The following is a 15,576-nucleotide window of genomic DNA, read 5'->3' as shown; positions in this document are numbered from 1 at the left end:
AAGACTATGCTAAACTGTCTTCTCTGCAAATGAGGGCGTATGTAGACAGTGAACCATCGCTAGCAAAGTCGGCTGTCCAACTAGGGTGAGTGCTAGGGCGTCTCTCTAGACTAGACCTGCCGTGTGGCGGCGCTCGGTCTGCAATCACTGATAGTGGCGACACGCGGGTCCGACGTATACTAACGGACCGCGTCCGATTTAAAGGCTACCACCTAGCAAGCGTGGTGTCTAGCGGTGACACCACAGTTACGAGTCGATATAATTACTACTTTAGGCCCAAATGGCGAGATTGAAAATGCTGACGAACATCGACTGACATTTAGTAAATCGATCAGTTTGCTAAATCACGACCTAATGCCGATGCTCTAAAGTTCACTCCACATTAGCACAACTTCGTATTGTCGGATGCCACAATACATTCAAATTCCCGACTGGTTTAAACACAGTTAAAGTCCAGTGGCATTGTTTCAGAATCAATCAACTACGTGTGGCAAAAATAATTTTGGTCAAACCTGACTGTATCAGAAAGTAAGAACCATTGGTATCCAAAAACAGAGTTCGGAATGCTAAAAAATAGTGGCACACCAGCGCCTCAGTGGCTAAGCATGGCAGCACTCCAATGGAAATAGTCCCACATCCACAATTTTACAGCCGAGCCCCGTTTGCTTGCAAAAACAATCGCCAAAAGACACAAGTCCTGCTGTGTTCCACATCGATAATACCTTCAGTTCGGATTCGTCGTGAAAAATTCTGTCTTCCGTTTGCGCGCACATGCGAAATTTGGCTGAGTTCAACACTTCTGGAATCGCAAATACTATCACCAATATGTCGCGTCGAGCAAAACAGGTCGCGTGTCATCCAAGGCGTGCAGAACTCAGTTCTGGAGCTTTGTATCATCTCCGCTTAAATACTCTCAATCCGAAATTCCCAAAGTTACGTAACGTAACTGCATTCATCACTTCAGTGCATTACCTTTTACATAGACTTGCAATTTTAGTTCTGTTTGTGCCATTATATGCACACTCAAATTCTCATCGAAACCATACATTACACAAATGCTAAAAATATTAATAAACAAAGACAAAATATCACAATAATTACAAATATCAGAAACAAATGTCGTTGAAATGTGTACAACACCCTCATTGATACACCGCCTTGCTGTTGGTGTATCTGCCTGGCATTCCTTGTTTTAATTAATTATTAGCAACAAATTAATAAAATTGGTGTTTTATCAGTGAAATAGACAACATTCCATTAGAACTACTGACGGCCTTGGGAGAGCCAGTCCTGACGAAACTCTACCATCTGGTGAGCAAGATGTACGAGACAGGCGAAATACCCTCAGACTTCAAGAAGAATATAATAATTCCAATCCCAAAGAAAGCAAGTGTTGACAGATGTGAAAATTACCACACTATCAGTTTAATAAGCCACAGCTGCAAAAGGCTAATGCGAATTCTTTACAGACGAATGGAAAAACTAGTAGAAGCCGACCTCGGGGAACATCAATTTGGATTCCGTGGAAATGTTGTAACACGTGAGGCAATACTGACCCTACGACTTATCTTAGAAGCTAGATTAAGGAAAGGCAAACCTACGTTTCTAGCATTTGTAGACTTAGAGAAAGCGTTTGACAATGCTGACTGGAATACTCTCTTTCAAATTCTGAAGGTGACAGGGGTAAAATACAGGGAGCGAAAGGCTATTTACTATTTGTACAGAAACCAAACGGCAATTATAAGAGTCGAGGGACATGAAAGAGAAGCAGTGCTTGGGAAGGGAATGAGACAGGGTTGTAACCTCTCCCCGATGTTATTCGATCTGTATATTGAGCAAACAGTAACGGAAACAAAAGAAAAAATCGGAGTAGAAATTAAAATCCATGGAGAAGAAATAAAAACTTTAAGGTTCGCCGATGACACTGTAATTCCGTCAGAGACAGCAAAGGACTTGGAAGAGCAGTTGAACGGAATGGACAGTGTCTTGAGAGGAAGATATATGATGAACATCAACAAAAGCAAAACGAGGATAATGCAATGTAGTCGAATTAAATCGAGTGATGCTGAGGGAATTAGATTAGGAAATGAGACGCTTAAAGAAGTAAAGGAGTTTTGCTATTTGGGGAGCAAAATAACTGATGATGGTCAAAGTAAAGAGGATATAAAATGTAGACTGGCAATGGCAAGGAAAGCGTTTCTGAAGAAGAGAAATTTGTTAACATCGAGTATGGATTTAAGTGTCAGGAAGCCGTTTCTGAAAGTATTTGTATGGAGTGTAGCCATGTATGGAAGTGAAACATGGACGATAAATAGTTTGGACAAGAAGAGAATAGAAGCTTTCGAAATGTGGTGCTACAGAAGAATGCTGAGATTAGATGGGTAGGTCACATAATTAATAAGGAGGTATTGAATAGGATTGGGGAGAAGAGGAGCTTGTGGCACAACTTGACTAGAAGAAGGGATCGGTTGGTAGGACATGTTCTTAGGCATCAGGGATCACAAAATTAGCATTGGGGGGGGGGGGGGGGGGGGCAACGTGGAGGATAAAAATCGTAGAGGGAGACCAAGAGATGAATACGCTAAGCAGATTCAGAAGGATGTAGGTTGCAGTAGGTACTGGGAGATGAAGAAGCTTGCACAGGATAGAGTAGCATGGAGAGCTGCATCAGACCAGTCTCAGGACTGAAGGCGACAACAACAACAACATTAGTGAAGTATTAATGCTACAAATTAAACAAGTATCTCAGTCGTTGCATTTCGACAAGAACTTTAAATTGAACACTCACTCTACTCTGTACCCGCTTTAGTTCAAAAGCAATAAATTATTCAGTAAATTGCACAGTTTGCAAATATGTTACTGTAATATGTTTTAATATAAAATTCGTATAAATCGTACCAACATCTCGGCTGCTTTGCATTTGTGTGCAATCAATGCAAACGTGGTTAAAGCATTGTCTTAAAGCCGTGCGCTTGAACGGGGTAAATCTGCGTGACCTCAAGTAATCGCCAGCCGTTCGGAACTTCACGTGGAGCGATCTTCCGCTGAACACTCGCTGGCCGCCTTCTTCCAGCCAGCTCTCGCCCGCTGCCCGGATGAGCGGGCCTAACCTGTCGCCGTGTGTGGGTCCCTAAGTGCAACCCGCGGTCAGACTTCTCTCCAAATACAGAAAATGACTGTCGTTTCACAAGGGCTTATCACTATTTGCTGGGAGATTGGTGAGATTGGTTACATGTAATAGCTTCAGAGGTCATCAGTCCCCTAGAACTTACAACTACTTAAACCTAACTAACCTGCGGACATCACACACATTCATGCCCGAGGCAGGATTCGAACCTGCGACCGTAGCGGTCGCGCGGTTGCAGACTGAAGCGCCTAGAACCGCTCGGCCACAGCGGCCGGCCCACTGATTCTTAAATCCGTCTTATTCTGTGGTTCCATTTTTTGATACTAGCTTTGTTCAGTACCACCAAGAGTTATAGCTCATGTTTAAGAGCAGTCAGCTTTCACATCTTGTCACCTTTGCGATAAATTCAGTGCAGTTCTAGTCTCTTTATTCTGAAATTCCTAGTTGCTCGGTATTTACCTTTTTCGTTACCATTACATGGTCGGGTTCTTGTTTAAGAACGTTTTATTTTGCAGCGTCCATAATGTTGCTCTTACACTTCACCAGCAATCGTCACATTTCATTCTGATCAAAAGAGTTTTTAGTTAAGTTATCGGAGTCAATAAATGTTCATTCTTACCCGTAATTATATTCATTGTTTCCTTAACGGAAATTCATCCTAAGCCTCATCCACTTGTCATCCAAGGCGCATCCTACACCAGTTCATTGCGCAATAAATTAACACAGGTCACTGTTGTTCATGAATTTTGGAATTATTCAAATTATCCAGACGTTAGATATATCGGAATTTACATTCTCAAATGCACGGCGTTAACTACCAAACCAGAGCCTGTACTATTAAGAGTGCAACCGCAATATTTAAGCGAACAAATTCCCGTGAAGTACGAGAGCTAACGCTAGTATAAGCTATCACTCCGTTTCACCATTTCATATTACAACCCTTTACAACTAACGTAGCAGCATTATTCTTTAAAAATAGTCTTGGTTGCAATTTTAGTTTTTTTATTTTTCAACTACACGTTTCGCCTTATTTAGGCATCTTCAGGTTGATCTTAATTTGGTATTTCTTAGAACGAAGGCGATGTTAGCCTGATGTATTCGACGATGCCCTTGGGCTACACTGTCTCAAAGATCGTTCTAAGAAATACCAAACTAAGATCAATCTGAAGATGCTTCAATAAGGCGAAACGCGTAGTTGAAAAATAAAAACTAAAATTGCAATCAAGACTGTTTTTAACCAATACTGTTAAGCACTGGTTTGCTGTACGCAACAGATGGATTGTAAGAATAACGTAGCAACCTTTTACCCTCCATAGTACAATATTTTATAAGCTCTTATATTTTTACATACAAAGGTTATTTTTTTAAACTTGCAATCGCTCACAAAATGAGACTACAGTGAAAATCAAAAATGATTTATTCCCAGATGTTAGCTACAATTTACAGCTACTTCTCTGCGTAGCAGCTGCTCCAACTTAGCCATTTGTCGTACCATGCTACCGATTTTCCTACATTCTTGCCACAGAAGGCAGCCACCTGTGGTTTCCGTCAATTCCCTGCACTGGTCTACAGCTCGTTGTCTGTGCTAAAATGCTATACTCAGAGCCTTCCGTCCATGTGAGCGAAGAGATGAAAATTAGAGGGAGCCCAGTCTGGGTTATATGGTGGAACATCAAACACCTCCCATCAAAAATGCTGCAGGAGCGCTTTCGGTGTAACGTATCCTTTATATCTGGCAGCTAATAAAGTGACAAAAATAAATCGAGCTAAAAGTATGTAATACATGCGTAAAAGTTTTCTTCGGAAAACATACCTAAAGAAATGCGACAGTACGACGTTGTCACTATTATACCACACATTAAAAAGCAATCACCTCTCATGCTATATTGTATCACCTTACTGTGTTTTGTAGGTCATCGCGTACTTTCTTTCTTGTGATTTATCAGTCCCTGAGGGCTATTGTAAGCCATCATTGTCAGAAAACATATTGGCAGTGAAAATGTCATGACTTCCACGTAAAAAGTGAAAATAAGTGTTAGTTCGGACTACTTAGACAAGAATGTGCAGATCTGACTTTTTAAGAATGTAGTATTTAAACGACATCATGCGATAATCTATCGGCCGTTCTGCCTTAAGACAGCCGGCCGCGGTGGTCGTGCGGTTCTAGGCGCTCCAGTCCGGAGCCGCGCTGCTGCTACGGTCGCAGGTTCGAATCCTGCCTCGGGCATGGATGTGTGTGATGTCCTTAGGTTCGTTAGGTTTAATTAGTTCTAAGTTCTAGGGGACTGATGACCACAGCAGTTGAGTCCCATAGTGCTCAGAGCCATTTGAACCATTTTGCCTTAAGACAAAGTGTGCACAATTAGTGACACATTCATCTGCGTCATAAAACTCATTAAATAAAATTGGTATCTCATTACCAAAGCGTTTCTACAATGAATGCAGACACATTTACTGCCAATATGATAATTATTTTTCATTAACTGAGATAAATTACAGACTCCAATCGCATATACATCCTATAGGTTAGTGGGCAACATCTGATGTGAGTTATAAGAAGAGGAAGGCCTCACTTCTCAATCTTTGATTTCATACAATATTTACTCAATAATTACTCATCCGAGTGGTGCTACCAAGCAGTAGACGCATGATCTACTTCAAAATGTTCCCGTGACACTCTGAAGAAAGTTCAGTTTGTCTCCCGTCATCGTGTAAGTTATGGCGCAGAAAAACTGTTTTCGTTATTTACGAAATTTTTGTATGTCAGTTTCTAAAAATATCAGTAGTTATTGAAAATGTACACTAACGATTAAACTTGTGTAATACATCATGTAAAAGAATATTAGATCGTTATTTCCTGCTCTTTTGTGGCTACGTATTTAATGGACTGTTTTGTGTTTTGAAGTCCAAGATGGTATGTCAGGCATTGTGGCCTATTTGGTATGGCATGCAATTCACCTTGACTGTGTAGGTGCTAACAACGAAGGTTTGATTTCTGATTCATGCTAATAGACGAATATAGAATGAAGCACCTCTACTGCATAATCAAATAATGACATCAGAACCGATTGGGCATGGCAACTCCCTGTGCCAATAAAGCAATGCAGTCAATGCAAAATACATTCAGTCCCATAGGCACTGAATCATCTGGATCTGGTCAAAACTGATAACTTCGTTCACTGTGCACATAACAAATAAATGAAATGTCTTACCTTTACAGTAGCAACGGTGGAACGCGATATATTCTGGTCTCTCATAAAAAATATAAATATGCTAGCTACAGGCTCACCGGTGTGCAATACTGGCCGTAATACTTTGAAATGCACATGAAACTCTTTTGGCTCTTGAATGAAAACCTTTAAGAAAAATCCAACGTCCTTAAAAAACATGTGACCTGGACAGGGAGGCTGTACTGATTCTGGTGAATTACTAACACTGATTTTTTAGTGAATTATATTCCAAGTTAAGTCTGACTTTTCAAAGTCATTTGACAATTGAAATTAGATTACTCACAAAAATTACATCCTTTTTACTAACTGATTGACTAAGAATGAGGTTTATACAGCAAGTATTATCTAATCTCACTGAAAAAGCATAAATACAAATCATAAAATTACATAACCTAGGTTAACAAATCTTAGAAACATTACAAATGGGAAATATCTAACTAGCCTTATCATCAAATCAGTTTGCGTACATTCTAGAATTACTCAACAGTTACAAAGTATCAGCCATCTCATCCACACTAACACGCTCGGCAAAACGAGAGTAAAAAATATTTAACATCTTTACCTTGCTTGCAAGAAGACTTCAGTTTACATGTTCCCGTAATTCCTACATTAAACTAATATTTGGTGGCTTCACAGAGCACACAACAAAAACTGCCTACTCCATCCTCTTTAGCTCACAGACAGCTACCTGCAACTGTACACCAAGCCGGCCGCTGTGGCCGAGCAGTTCTAGGCACTTCAGTCCGGAACCGAGCTGCTGCTATGATCGCAGGTTCGAATCCTTCCTCGGGCATGGATGTGTGTGATGCCCTTAGGTTAGTTAGGTTTAAATAGTTCTAACTTCTAGGGAACCGATGACCTCAGATGTTAACTCCCATAGTGCTCAGAGCATTCGAACCATTTTGCTACCGACTGTATCAGGTACAGACATTCAGTAGGCTTTTAAGGAGAATTTAGTTAACTGACATAATTTTCTGCTGTTGCATGTTTGCAGTAAAAATGCTGTTGGCAGTAGCTTTAGTACTTGCAGCGTAATGGCAGGTAGGAAATACACATATTTATTCAGGAATCATACACAGGATGCACTACATCAACAGATTCTTTCTCTATCTTAACACCAGTACTGCATATAGAAAATAAAGCTTCTTGTATGCACAGAATTCACCATGTATTTCTCTCAAACTTATTGACAGAACATTATTTTTCGCTGACACCGTATTGACCCACTGCTCGAAGTCGTCTACATGCACACTGTTGGCATTTAGATTCCCTGCAATTACTCTATACGCAGCTCTAACACAAGGAAACCATCTGTTCAGTCTTTCCTAACACACTAGATATAATCATCTGTAGACTGGACTAGTTGTTAACGGTGGAGTGCTGTAGGTAAATCGATGTGTCACCTGATTTCACATGGAGTGCAGAGTCATTGTACACTGTTGTAATTGATAGAGTTAAAGCAGCGCAATAAATGTCTGGAGGACAGCTCGGATGATACTCGGGGGTCAACTGCGCTTGATGCAGGCTTCTTCACAACACAATTCATCCCATTTCACCTCTGTAAACCGCAGTTTAATACTTTTAGGTGCATTCTCAATCTCTGTCATCTCACACCAGTTTATACCTGCTGATGCTTCCATACCAATATGTAAACGATTCGAACTACTAGTGGTTAAAATACACTGAAGTGAAGTGTAGTGGTGCACAGGGCCTAACTGGTATCTTCTCATCCACTTCATCTTCACTGTGTCCTTACAGTACTACTGGAATATTGTGGGATGGCATGTGTTATGGGACCCAGTACTGACCTGCGTCATGCTGATTACGACTCCCAGTGCACTTCAGCGAGGGAGGGGCTGGCTGGGTGTCTTCAACTGATAATAACAGGTGATTGCCCTGCTCCATCAAACTGACCAAGTTCGGAGATAAATGTGCAGGCTGAGGAAAACACATGTCATCTGTGAGTAGATGGGGGTTGGTGGTGTGGGGGTTGGTGTGAGGGTAATTAATTGATCAATTTAATTAGTTTGCTTATCAATTTGATATCATAATTGCGCTTGTGCCCCATCTCCCTGCTACTCACGGGATGTGGGACCGTCTTGTTGTCCGTGCGTCTGGCTGGGTAGGATTATCCATTAACATGGGCCACTCGAGGAGATAGAAGTAGACGAAAACTGAAGAAGAGTAGTGGGCCTAAGTGCAGAAGGAGAAAGGTGCCAAGGCAAGCGCCAAGAAAAATAGTCTCTGAGGCAGTCTGGACGCGTAGTAAGAGCAACAGTGGATTTTCTTGGTACCTGCGACAGATCATGGAGGCGTAAGGTTAGTTAGTGATTGGGTATCGTGCAATGCTCGGCACAAGCGTCACAGTTTAGGATCATCATAAGAGTATCAATGAGAATCGACGTAGGTACTGCCACATTGGGCACCGACGATGACTCCTGGACCGGCTGTAGCGTCTGCGTACCTGAAAACCGTAGTCGTCATATTGGTGGTCGATTGATCACAGAATCGATAGCACATTGTAGAAGGGTGTTTAATGTGCAAGATTTGGCTTCCCTGCTGTGGCTGTTTGAGCGGCTAAGTGACTTATATGGCGGTGCCAGTCAGCTTTGCTGTGATACAGAGGTTCGCCGTTATTTTCTGCATTGTTTGTGTTCCTTTTCTTGCCCTAGGTGATTGTGTGTCCCTACTAAGGAATGTCCTTGGACGATTGTGCTGCCATCTACGGCTGTGGCGGTAATTTTCCATATTCAGGATGAAGGGATTGTTAGAGTTTTTCGAGTATTTTTAATACCTCAGAGAGAGTCTCGCGGCAGTATTCATTGTAAAGAACCACGGTGCGTGTGTGTCGTGGAGCACTGCTTATGATACGCAGCACCTTGTTCTGTATGACATGCAGGCAGCGCGGGTGTGTTGAAGCTGCGTATCTCCAAACTGGGACTGCATACGTCATCAATGGTCTAATCATTGACATGTATATAGACCTGGATATTCTCCTGTTGAGTGTACGTTACCTGTTTAGCATTGGGTAAAGTTGCTTGAGCCTCACGTGTGCTCTGTTGACGACGTATTGTACGTAGTTCCCGCATGTTATTTTCCGGTCCAGCCAGACACCTAGGTACCTGACTTTCTCGCGGAAACGTATTGGCCTTGTGTGTAGTGTTGCTTGTCTGCAATGTTGGTGTTTGTACAGTTGCTTCGGTGTACGAGTGAGCAGCAGTACCTCGCACGGGACTTCGTTTGCTTTAATAAGCCATCGTTCAAGCTAAGTGAAGTAGACGGTTAAGGAAGTCTACTATCTTCGAAACATGACAGGTGAAGAAAGACGGACATAAAAAGCAGAGTACAACAGACTGGCCGAAAAAAGCCCGACAGCATGAAACATATGCCTTAAGATGTGGAATAAATTTCTGAGAATGTACGTCCGGAGAATAGTACAGTATGGTAGTGAATCATGAATAGATGTGAAACTGGAAGAAAGCAGAATCGAAGCGTATGAGGTGTGGTATTACAGAGGGATACTGAGAACAAGATGGACTGTTAATTTAAGGAGCCACATAGAAACACAACGAAAAAGAAAAAAAGTACTGTATACCTTTACCAATTAAAAGACAAAACAGTGAAAACGAAAGAAAATGGTAACACTTAAAGGCCATATCAAAAACAGGCCCATGTTTATTAACCGAGGTAACCTGCTATGAAGAGAACGTTTTATAAACTGATCTTACTATATCTTGTAATTTCATCCATAAAGAAAATTAATTCCTTCAGCCATGTACCATGACATCCTCTGGTAGTTTTTCGTGATCTCCCTCAATTATAAAAGGACGTGTTCTTCCAGTCCCGTGGGTCTTGACGGGCTAGAAGAGGCTGTCAGAAGCCGCAGAGCACCTACCGCCTATTACCGCCGCCAGCCGCCTGTGTGCCTCTGGTATGACAGCCACTAAGGACGCAAAGCAAACACTTCGCTAGACCACCCACAGAGACAGTAGCAGAGCTACACAACGGCTCTCATCGTAACTGCTCAGCAAACGGAAGAACACCAATGACAGACAGTCTGGAACCCCGAATAACACATCTGTTGCTCTCTGCGTCAATGTACATTTCTCTTTTTCTGTCTGCCATTCTCTCCTTACAAATTAAAACACACGTCGGTTAAAATTCTAAGTAACTAAGCTATTTACGGTGTAAGAAAGTTCCATATTTCACATATTGGCTCATTGAATTCCTTATTTGACATAGCGTACCAAGAAATTCGCAGTGTCACTTGTAGCGTAAAACTGTACTGTGCAAATGTGATTGTGCACTGCATATTGTATTCTATCGTCTGTATTCTGTTGTTGTAGCTCAGTCCCAACAAGGAAAATATTATCGAGATGTTTAGTTAAATTTTAAATGTTTGGGTGAATTTTTAAATTCATATCGAAGGGAAACCGGTGTTAGTTCGGCAAGTAGATGTACCTATAACTTCTTATATTCAAAGCTCTGGCTGATCACAATAGATTATAAATCATCCCGCACCCCTCCCTCTAGGAAACACCACGTTAATATCGTATAAGGTCACCTACAATCTTGGTAAATACCTGAATTCGATGAGGAAGGGAGTTCCCAAGCGTCTGCAGCTAGTCATTCAATAGTGATACAAAATTAAGGGATGTTGATTTCTGCCTTTCGCCTGCTGTTCCAAACAGTTCCCGACAATTCATGTGGGAGTAAGATAAAATGATTTATCCGACCGGTCGAGGTGCAACAGAGTGCTTCAGTGTTAGTCAAACGTGAACTGTATGCTTGCAACTGTGTGGTCATGGTTGTTGTCGGTTTGGAATACAGGAGTGCCCACCAAGTGAGGTGACGGAATGGTCAGCCCACTCGACTCGCATTCAGGAGGACGACGTTTCAAACCCACGTCCGGCCATCCTGATTTAGATTTTCCGTGATTTCCCTAAACAACTCCAGGCCAACGCCAGGATGTTTCCATTGAAAGGGCGCGGCCGACACCCTTCCCCATCCATCTCTAATCCGTTGGGACAGATTTTGCTGTTTGTTCCCCTCCCCCAAATCAGTCAACCAATCAACCAATAGCAGTGTCCACTACACATTCGTCAAGAAAGTATAGGAAAGAAAAGACAACGCTCGGCCACCGAGAGCGGTAACCTAAAACAGTCAGGTGTCATAATGAGGAAAATATCACTAAAACATCAAATAGCCTGCTGCTGTTTCAACCACACCGTTACAAGTTACGGATCAATCGCCTCATCGGGTCGTCAGTGTACCTGACTCTCTCTATCACACATTTTAAACTTTGACTATGTTTCGCTACATTTTCATCATAAGCATCACCATTGGATATCCATTGCCTTCTCGGTCCATCCACCAGGAGCTTGTCTCGTCAAGAGGTTCCATCTATTTCCCTCTGATTCTCATTAGTCATTATTACATACTTCCACCTAAATCTGTTCTCTTTCTCATTTTGTTTTTCCTCTATTTCTCAGTGTTTACTATTACGCATCTCTCCTAAATCCGAACAACCTTTCCAATAACAATGAACAACCCCCCAGCCCCCCCCCCCCACCCCGCAAAAAAAAGTTCATTGCGCGTATATCTCTTTGCAGTATTCAGATGGGCTGCTTTCAGTAAGAGCACGATAGCACGATTCAGTTTCTCGTTTGAAACCGGTTTATATTGAACAGGTATGACACTCGTCTCCGGTTCCTATGGGTTAGCATCTTTTTTCGGTCACAGTTCTTACGCTGTGTCGCATGAATGTGAATGGTACGTCATTCTTTGTACACTACTTGAACAGTACGGGTTGAAACACCAGCAAATCGGGCAACTTCATTTCCGGTGAGCTCGTGGGTATGTGAAAACACGATATCTCCTTTCCGCCATTCTGTCAAGTCTGCACGACGGCCCACATCACAGTGCTGATTGCATACAACCGACTGGCACATACACAAACTTCACTGCCATAACACGTCAGCTGTGAAGTGCCATAAGGCGGGCTGGTGTCTAGGGCGCTCCAAAGCGAACAGTGCGATATTTTAAAGGGTGGACTAACATTTTCTTCGTTGACCACTCTTTGGTCGTCGCTTATTGAAATATTGAGGCCTAGTCACCATTAACGTCTTTATTTGTGGTGACATTAACTAGACTACGGACTGATACAGCTGCAATTTGATTAATTGATTAAGTGTTGTGTATAAATGTATGGTAACAAATTTCATGACAATCTGAATGGTCAGATATTTCTCACACTACTTCACGATGAGTTAAGCCCTTTAATATAATACTCTTTCTCAAAAATATATTATCACTCAGGGCAATATTCATGTTTGTAAGGAACACTTACGTATTAATATGGTTGATGGAGATACGATACAGTAGATTGAATATAGAAAAAATTCTTCCGATTAGACTTCTATGGGAATTTTCTTCAATTACAAGTGAGCTCGAATCGGCAGAAATGGATGTAATGTCATAAATCTGTTGACTGATAATTCACCGACGAAATCTGACTATCCATTTTCAATAAAAATGTCGTTTATGTGGTTTCACATGTTGATAATGTTGGCATGGTTAATATATTTTCCTTTAAGAACAATGATATTACTTACTGTGTGAGAGGGACGATAATAATAACAATAAAAATAATAATAAATTAATTAATCTGTAGTTTCGTAGTAAAATTGTCTAGTCTGTTTTAATGCTGAATGCTTTCTGTAGCGTTATCCGGGATAAACCTCGTAAACGTCGATGCCAATGTTGTTGAAATTTCCGTGTTTGGATCTAATTGTCGGTTTTTGGTCTTAGTACGTGACGTTATTCATTACTTCTCAAACTTCCAGAACCAATTGTAAGTGCTGTGTTTATACCTTCCTTCTTCACCAGTTAGTGTGCATATTCTGAGGTCATAATCTTAACTACAAGCTGAAGTAGTTAATGTGCCTTTTGATGTTTTTATTTTGGATGTTTTTACTGCAGCAAAAGCACATGTATCAGCTACTACACTGAGGCGGTAGTTACGTCTGACACCCCGTCGTGTTCATTACCACTCGGTTGCTAATCTCACAACTTCGGGGTTGGAGGTAGGAAGCAATTGATGGTAGCACGAGACAAAGACGTGGGCTCTTCATCATATGTTACTTCAGCTGTCAGAAGTTTTTCTTAAAGCATTCCATGCGTCATAAGGTGAGATTTTCATGCACATAACCTGGTGCGATCCTGATTTCAATAAAGTTACGGCAGTGCCACGTACGACTTTGTTCTCATGTAAGGGTACAGACCTCGTAGTATATAATGAAACAGGCAAGCACTGTATATGGTCGTGTTGTTGCGTGTTGTCTACAGCTAAGTACATGGACAGTGGTCGCTCGGTGCTGACGAGAGTCGTTTGTTCTGCTTTTTTATCAGCGGTATTCATCTGTATTAGTTTCACATGTTATCGATTTCGAAGCTAGAAAACTTTATAGTCGGGAGCGCTGATAGGGCGCTCGAGTAAATCGGCAGCTTCAAACTTGCGCTGGCTTGTAAACCAGTAGGGACCACGTCCACCTTCCGATACAGATTTAGCACATTTCTCACACACTCGTGCGAAAGGCTCCGACGCTAACACTAATAATGTGACATAACGCTCAAAACATTGCGAATGCTGTTGAAAAATCAATACCATCCTATTGAAAAACAAAGGCCATGTTTCCTTTCTGTTGATGCAAGAATTTATAGCATGAACTAAATGATAAAATTACTTTCCCCTCTAGCTGAAACATTTGCCGGTAACTTCGCTTAGACATTTTTAGCCGTTTGTGAAATAATACATAAGTTACGTCACATGTGAAGCAAGGACCTTGTCGTGTTGTTGTGGCTTGCCTGCCTCTACAATATACGAAGGCGTATCATAGATGCAACCACATTGCAGTGATATCCCTGGAGACGCCAGACTTACCTGTGAGCTGTGAAGAGCAGCAGCAACCTATTCAGTAGTTCCAGAAGCAACAGTTTGAGTGGTTGAGTGATATGACCTTGTAACATTAGTCAGCATGTTTGTACTGTGAACGGCTGAAAATAATATTTCTGAAGGCCATGAGGATCTACTGTTTAGCTTACTGCTGGTGGCATCCTTTAGGACAAAATATTCCGCCGGAAAAAATTACCCATTCAGATCTGTAGGGGATGAATAGTCAGAAGAATGTTATGGTCAGCAGAAACAAACGGGCGTTCCAAGTGATAGAGCGCTGAAAGTAAATTCAATTAATCTAGTAGGTAGGTCAGAATATTTTAAAAGTGAGATGGATATGTTGAATTTAGCTATATCATGACAAATAATGAAGTGCGATGACAGTTAAGTTACAGTTGAGAAGGGCTGAAACGGAGTTGTCACCTACTCTCGATTTTATTCAATTGGTACAATGAGCAAGCAGTGAGGGAAACCAAGCATAAATTTGAAAAGGAAGTAAGAGTTCAAGCAGAAGAAATTAAATATTTCAGTTTTGCTGATGGCAGTGAAATTCTGTAAGAGTCTGTAAAGGACTTGAAGAACAGTTGAATGGCATGGACAGAAATATAGTTCAATTAAATCAGGTGATGTAAAGGTAATTGGAATTAGGTAATTAAATATTAAAATAGTAAACCGCTATTTGGAAAAATAAGTGACGACGGTCGAAGTTGAGAATCTAAGACTCTGATTGAGAATATCAGGGAAAAGGGAGAAATTTGTTAACATCGAAAGTAAATTTAAGCTTTAGTAAGCTATTTGTGAAAGTATTTATCTTTAAGATAAACATTTCAGACAATAAGAGAATAGAAGGTTTTGAAATGTGGTGTTACAGAGAAATGATGTCAGGTATATCGAATAACGTACGTCACAACTTGAACGGTAGGGACCTAAAGATAATTATGGAAAAACCATGCATTGACTGTAGTAAGAAGGTTCATGTGGATATAGACTGTAGTAGGAAATGATAGGGCTTGCGCAGGATAGACTAGCGAGCATAGCTGCTTCGGACTGCAGACAACAACAAAAGTAAGCAAGAATTACGAGGGGCGAACAGTTAGTAACACAACAACTATTTTTCTCAGTTAATTTGCGGTATTTGTAGTGGGAGATCGTGGAATATTCCCGCTTCAGTCTATACCGTTTCATGAAGCACCGATAGATGGCGGCGCTATGGCCTTCAAAATGGTGAAATGGCGACTCTAACGGAGGAGCATTCTAGAGTTTCT

This window comes from Schistocerca serialis, chromosome 1 (assembly GCF_023864345.2).
Source record: "Schistocerca serialis cubense isolate TAMUIC-IGC-003099 chromosome 1, iqSchSeri2.2, whole genome shotgun sequence".
NCBI classification, from domain to species: domain Eukaryota; kingdom Metazoa; phylum Arthropoda; class Insecta; order Orthoptera; family Acrididae; genus Schistocerca; species Schistocerca serialis.
This window is presented reverse-complemented; position numbering follows the sequence as displayed.